General features: G+C 59.9%; 1 long non-coding RNA gene across 1 annotated transcript; it reads right to left on the bottom strand.

Moving 5' to 3' along the window:
- Nucleotides 1-2318: 2318 nt before the first annotated feature.
- On the bottom strand, nucleotides 2319-6429 carry LOC114484694 (uncharacterized). Its single transcript, XR_008616371.1, has 3 exons — nucleotides 6335-6429; nucleotides 4933-5131; nucleotides 2319-3980 (listed from the first exon to the last, which is right to left on the bottom strand). It is a non-coding gene; the product is annotated as an uncharacterized lncRNA (long non-coding RNA).
- Between the last annotated feature and the right edge of the window lie 6 nt (nucleotides 6430-6435).

The raw sequence follows: 6435 nt of genomic DNA, 5'->3' as shown, positions 1-6435 counted from the left end.
GAGGGGCCGGAGGGACAGAGTCAGTCCTGGCCAGGGCGGAGGCATGGTCGAGGTCCGGGTCGCTCGGGGTCCCCTGGATGTCCTCAGGACAGGGTGGGAGGAGTGCCTGCGGCTCCAAGGCGCTGGGAGCCGGGAGGTACCCCAGGGCTGCCGGCTTGCCGTCCACCTGCCCGGGTGCAGGTTCAGCGCGCGCTCTCCCCTTCGCCCTCACGAGGAGGTGCGGGCAGTCTCTCTTAAACGGGACTGTGGTAGAAGTGTAACTGAGGTCGCAGTCGAGAGAGAAAAGGAAACCCCGAGTCACAAAAGAGTTGCTCGCAAGCCGCAGCCACCTGGCTGGGCCCCTGGGCGCCCTCCCCCAGCCGTCCCAAGGCCTCTTTGGAGAAAGCGGGACCCGGTCCCAGCAGGAAGCTGTGGCCCAGCTTTTACATCCCCGAGACTCGCGCACTCACCATCCCCTTTCGCCCTTGGAAAATGACTGAAAATGGCCCCTTCGTATGAGTACAAGAACCACGAAAGGGGACTTGGCGTTTGCAGATACGAGACTGCAAGAAGGCTCGGTAGCTTTCTAAGGAAGTGTCAGAATCGCCCCCTGGCCGGCACCTCCTGGGGCCAGACCGCGGACACCGACTGCTCCCCTGGAAAGGACGTGTGCCCCCGCTTAAGTGATGCTCTGGAGCCATGGGAGTCAAGGGGGCAGACAAACCTCCCCCCTCCCCCCGCCGGGCCACCTGTCCCCGAGCAGGAGGACGGGAAGGGCCAACGTTTCAGCAGTGTCAACTTGTCCCCCGGTGTGACTGCGATGTCTGGGATGGGCAGTACTGCCCACGTGTCAGGAGCACAGGATGACGCCTGGCCCCCGTGTACTGTGAAATGATCACCACAGGGGGTTCAGTTCACACGCATCGTCTCACACAGACACACCAAAGGGAAAAAGAGGAGGGAGAGAAGTGACGTCCTTGTGCTGAGATCGCTTCGGGTCTCCCCATAACAACGGCCCAACACAGCGCACGGCACTGCCGGCTCCGGCCATCATGCTGGTCCCCAAGTACCACCTTTAAAGAAAGCTCTCCCGACACGCCTGCCACCGTCCCAGGCAACCCCGGGGTTGGCACCCGCCCCCCACCCCACCCCCGGGCCCAGCGGCTCAGCCCCCGGAGAGGTGTCCTCCCCCGCCATCCCCCGCCCTACCCCGCCCTCCTTCCCTCGCTCAGGACGTGGGTGGGCCGCTCCTTCGTGGAGAGGTTGGTCAGGCAGAGGGACAAGCGCATGTCCTGGCGCACTTTGCTGAATCCATAGAGCTTGAGCTGGCGGATGAAGCTCTTCATACAGCCTGTCTCGAACACCTTGTCCAGGCCGTCCCTGTCCAAAGCCTCCTTTTGAAACAGCTGCCTGTTGATGCCTATGGAAGGCCCGTCTTCATTCCACCAAATGGATGCAAAGTGACTGCTGTGGACGATTGTCCACACTTCCGGGGAAAGGAGAGGGAGAGCAGGCTGCCTTCCCACAGGGCCTCGCAGGTGGTGCGTGGCCTTGTGAACAAAGGCTCTTCGGTCACATCTGGAACGCGGCTTCTCCAGGCAGCAGCCTGAGGTCGGGGTGCCCCGCGGGCACGGGCTGGGCCAGGGCGAGGGACTGCGGGGTGCAGCTCCCTGAGCCGAGGGCCGGAGCCCCCGTGTCGGGAGGAAGAGGCGCCTCGCCGAAGCCGGGCGCCCCGCCCGCGGCGGGGCCCTTCTCGGCCGCAGCCATGCGGAGGGCGGCGTGTCCCTCCTTCAGGTGAACGGGACAGGGCAGCGCGGCCGGCAGCACCCTGGGCTCACGCGCCCGCGCAGCCCCTCACAGGAGTGCCCCGGCTGCTCGGGGGGGACATCACAGCCCAGCCAGGGAGTGACATCATCAAGGGCAGGCCCGTCAGCGTGTCAGCCTCCTGCTTCACGCCCGTCATCGCAGGGGACACGACGACACGCGTGCACGGGTGCAGAGCCACAGGCCGAGCACTCGTGCAAACCGGGCACGGCCTTCTGGTCCCGGACCCCCGGGGCCAGTCATACGTGCGAGTACCCACGTGTGACGCACGAGGTCAGAGGTCCTCCCCTGTGTCCGCTGGCCGACAGGGCCGTGCACTGCACCCATGCTTTCAAGCACGAGCAACGCCCGGGACGGGGCCCTCGGTCAACGGCACAGGCACCCTGCCCTTTTGGCACCGTCACAGGCCGGGCAGGTGGTCCTCCACGGATACCCTCTCCAGGCCCTGCCGTCGGTCCGCAGGAGGATCAGGGCAGGAGCTGCAGAGGCGATGGGTGAGCTCCTGGGGACAGAGGAGGACAGGCTACCCTCCCCTGTGGCTCCTCAGCCTGCACGTGTCCACCCCAGGCTGGTCTCTCTCTGCACTCCTAGTCTCCCATCACCCGGGACGGGGCGGTCGCCCTGGGCCTTCACCCACGGTGCGGCTCACTTTCCGCCGACCGCCGTCCACGGGACCCCCGTCTGGGTTTGCGCCCAGGCCCTGAGGGCTGCCATCCTGCTCTGGGGCCTGCTGCTCGAGCACCAGACAGGCGGCCATGCACAACCGCCCATCTGGCACGTTCTCCCCATGTGCGCAACCACCTCCACTGATGCCCCCCACCCTACTCTGGTCACGGGCTCGAGGATCTTCCTGAGATTTCCACGAATCAGAAACGCCTCCAAACCCAATACGTCACCTGCCCACGGCCCAGGCGCCCGGCCCAGTGGGTGAGAGCGAGGGCTCGGCCAGAAGATGCCAAGGCCGGCACCACAGACCTGCTGATCCCCAGCTGCCTGGCTCACACCCTCGGAGCCTCTTGCTTCCCCACAAGGATACTCGTAGGAGCACGTGCTTCATGGGGTCCTGAGGACTCAGGGGGACGTACAGCTGGAGGCAAGGTACCTGCCACTTAACTCACAGTTACCGTGGTTACGGAGAAGCATGCTGTCTCACCGCAAGTTTGAATCTAAGGAGCTTAAGCAATGGTCCATCGGTGGCCCTTGGGTACCCTGCAGGAAGCCTTCCATCACCAGCAAAAGGTGGCCTTCCTTGTCGATTCTTGCAAACCGTGAGCTGAAACGCCACCTGAGTTAACTGTCTCTAGAGACAGCTAGGGTGAGCTACGCAGAAGTCACCATGCATTTTGCATAGATGTAAGTGGTACTCAGTGCCCACGTGACTGGGCAATGCCTCAGGACCACTGAAAAGCCGAGTTCCACCTTAGAATGTCTGGGAACTCGCAAACACTCTCGGGCGCCTCCTCACCCGTCAGCATTGTGGCCGTGTGCTCCCCCACCAACAGCCGAATCCCTGGGCCCCCAGCTTTCCTCTCTGTACTGCATATTCCGGCTGCCCCTGGAGACTCCTGAGAGATGCTCACCCACCCCTGCTCCCCTCGGCTGCTGGTGGCAGCTCGAGGTTCCCTTTTGTGCTCGTTGACAGGACTTCCAGCATCCTGGACCACATCCAAACTAAGACCCGCACAGTGCACATGGAAAATGATGAACCGGTTTATTGAACAGCTAAAGGCGGAAAGAAGAGTGGATTGGGCTACATTTGCTATACACCAAGCCGGAAAGGTGGCACCATTCCAAGTGTCCCCCTTCAGACAGCACAGGCTTCCTACAGGCTGGCGCCAGGGCGGAGTGGTGGGCGCGGTGGATGTCAGCGGAGCCCGGTTTAGACAAGGTAGCAGCTGCCCCCTCTCCCCCTCTACCCTGCTCCCAGGTGACAATGCCAGGGCTCCTTTTACCTTCTTTTACTCACGGCCTGCTTGTTCCCATCGCATCTGCTTTCTTCCCTCTGACTCGCGGCTGTACCCTCAGCTCCTGGAGCCGTGGTCCTCCTAGCTAAAAGCATGGGCCCAGCTTGGGGGCAGACAAAAAGCCCCGGACCTCAACGCGCACACTCTGCTGGCCATTTCTAGTCTCGGCACCCTTCTCCAGTGTTCCAGTTTCCAGTCGTGCTTTATGGCTTTCTGCAAGTCAGTATTCCCAGCATGTTAGAAAAAAGCACAAACAGTTTCTTGCTTACTGTGGCCGTTCTGGCAGTAGCAGCTACTGTGTACGTGGAGAAATTGAAGGGGAAACGGCAATGTCCCATGAAGGGGTGGCACCCCAATGGGCAGGACAGGGGTGCCACTGGCCTCTACTTCTGCAACAGAACACGTAGGTCTTCAGTACAAGCTTGTAGAAAAATACTTTAACAGAATATACTGTACAGAACTGGGATTTAACACGGTATATTACAACGCTAAAATATTTGTATAAATACTATACAGGCACGGAGTCACTCGATTAGAAAGGGCTCACCAATGGGGCCGGTAAAAACCCGGAGAGAAACGACGTCCACGGCAGGAGCATGGCCAGCCGAGGCGGCATGGGTGCACGCGGGGCCCGAGGCCTGTTCACAGTCCCCTAACCATGCCACAACAGGGGCATCTGAGCTGCGCGGCCAGGCCGGCCTGGTTCAAAAATACACTTCTCAATAACACTTTCAATGGGAGTTTTCACACTTTGAAAACCAGCTGTGTAGCCACTCCTGCTCAGGCCTAATCAGCCATCCGGGGCGGCTCCAAGCCAGCTCCGCAGGCGCCTGCCCGGGAGAAATCACTTCTTCCCTCTCCCCAGGCTCCCCCCATCAGATCCACAGCCGCGGACACGCGCCCCACACCATGCTGCGTGTTCCGGGCACCTGTCACCTGCGCGTCCTGTCGTGGTGAGTCACTGGTAGGCATTGAGTGCAAACGAGGCGTGAGATGGACGTCCCCGGAGACCCAGCTCCAGCTCCAGTTCTGGGGGTGGGGGAGGTGAACGGAGAGGCGGAGGAAGGTGGAAGAGAGTGCGGGCCAGGTCCACTCACGATCTGCCCTGGGAGGGGCTGTCTAATCTGGCATTTCGATATTTAATTTGGGAGGTGGGAGGACATACTTTCCAGGGCTCTGGGTGATAACCACCCTGGTCTTCTTTCGAAACATAGGAGCGATCTTAGGAGGTTCTGGAACTGGCGTTTCTTCGGTTTCCTCATTACCTTCATGGTGGAGGTCGTAGGAAATGTTTCCATATTCTCTCAAAAATGGGCAGATTTCAAGCAGAAACTGACAGAAATCCTTGCGAATCCCGAACCACCCTGAAAAGGAAGAAATGTACTTTCTCAAACACTAGTCTCCCTGGAATTTCAGGTTACTTTTCTTTCATGAATGAGGACTTTTCCTTGTACACTGTAGTGCTTTATCCTGATGTCTTGGGAATGAAGCCTGAGCAAAGCCTCAATACCAACTAAGGGTAAGAAGGAAGCCCTGCAGCTCTGCGGCTCTGCAGGTGGCAGTCCTGGACTGGCAGCTACCAGATGTCTCCCTGGGGCCTGTTAGGGATGCGATCTCGGGCCCCGGCCCACACCTCCTGAACCAGAAACTGTGGCGGGGTGTCAGGGGGCAGTCCTGGGATTCTGAGGGGTCCTCCAGTATTGCGAACTACTGCTCTCACGAGCCTCAAATTTATCTGCGGTGTCTGGACGATGTCAACATCCTCCAGTCTTCCCGGCCCAGGAGAAACACATGTGCGACAAAGAATGTCACCCAAGAGAAGGATCTCCATCACCCTCTGGAGTCCGGGAAGATGGCAGGCATGTGTTGGTCCAGGCCTCAAAGCTCCTTCTCCAAGGCCCGCTCTTCCGGTCTGGGTACCACTAAACCGTCAGCTTAGTGCTGGCTCTCCTGGGGCAAAAATCCCCTGTGGCATTAGTTTCCAGAAGGGCGTGCTCTGGGGCTACATGCAAAGGAGCTCAAAGTCTAGTGAGGAGGGGGCCCTCATCAAAGAGCACTTCAGAACGGGCTATCACAGCACACAGGTGGAGAGGGAGAGAGAGAAGCCGGGCACCACTGACAAGACTTGGAGACGTCAGGAATGACGCTGGCGAGAGCGAGGACAAAACGGACACCGGGAGGACGCCCAGGGTTTGGTAGATGATGTGGAGTTTCACCTCATCCTCAGGAGCCCCTGGGAAAAAGGAATCTTGGTCCCCAGGTTGCAGCGGAGGGCATGCGCTCAGAGAGGCTGCCTGCCGTGCGCAGGCCTCCCTCCGGTCATAGGGCCACGAAAGCAAGGCTGACGGCACGCCCTTCCCCTGGAAGATTCCAGGCCTTCTTCAGTCCTACCTTTCCCAGGGAAACTCCCTGCCTGGGGTCCTTAGGTTCATCTTTTCATAAAGCGGGGCCACACACACACACACACACACACACACACACACACACACACACAGCCACGCAACAGGCACGCAGACACACATGCACACACACACAGTTCAAGCACTTCGGAAACGCTGGGTACATACAGTGGTTTCCGCCTTTCTGCCCGAATGTGGTTGCCATCAGGGTGATCAAGGAAAGCCAGAGCGGGACAAATATGGGGACACAAGAGAACGCGTTGTGGCCG

This window comes from Physeter macrocephalus, chromosome 21 (genome assembly GCF_002837175.3).
Source record: "Physeter macrocephalus isolate SW-GA chromosome 21, ASM283717v5, whole genome shotgun sequence".
NCBI lineage: Eukaryota > Metazoa > Chordata > Mammalia > Artiodactyla > Physeteridae > Physeter > Physeter macrocephalus.
The sequence above is the reverse complement of the archived record's forward strand: the minus strand, read 5'-3'. Positions and strand labels throughout refer to the sequence as shown.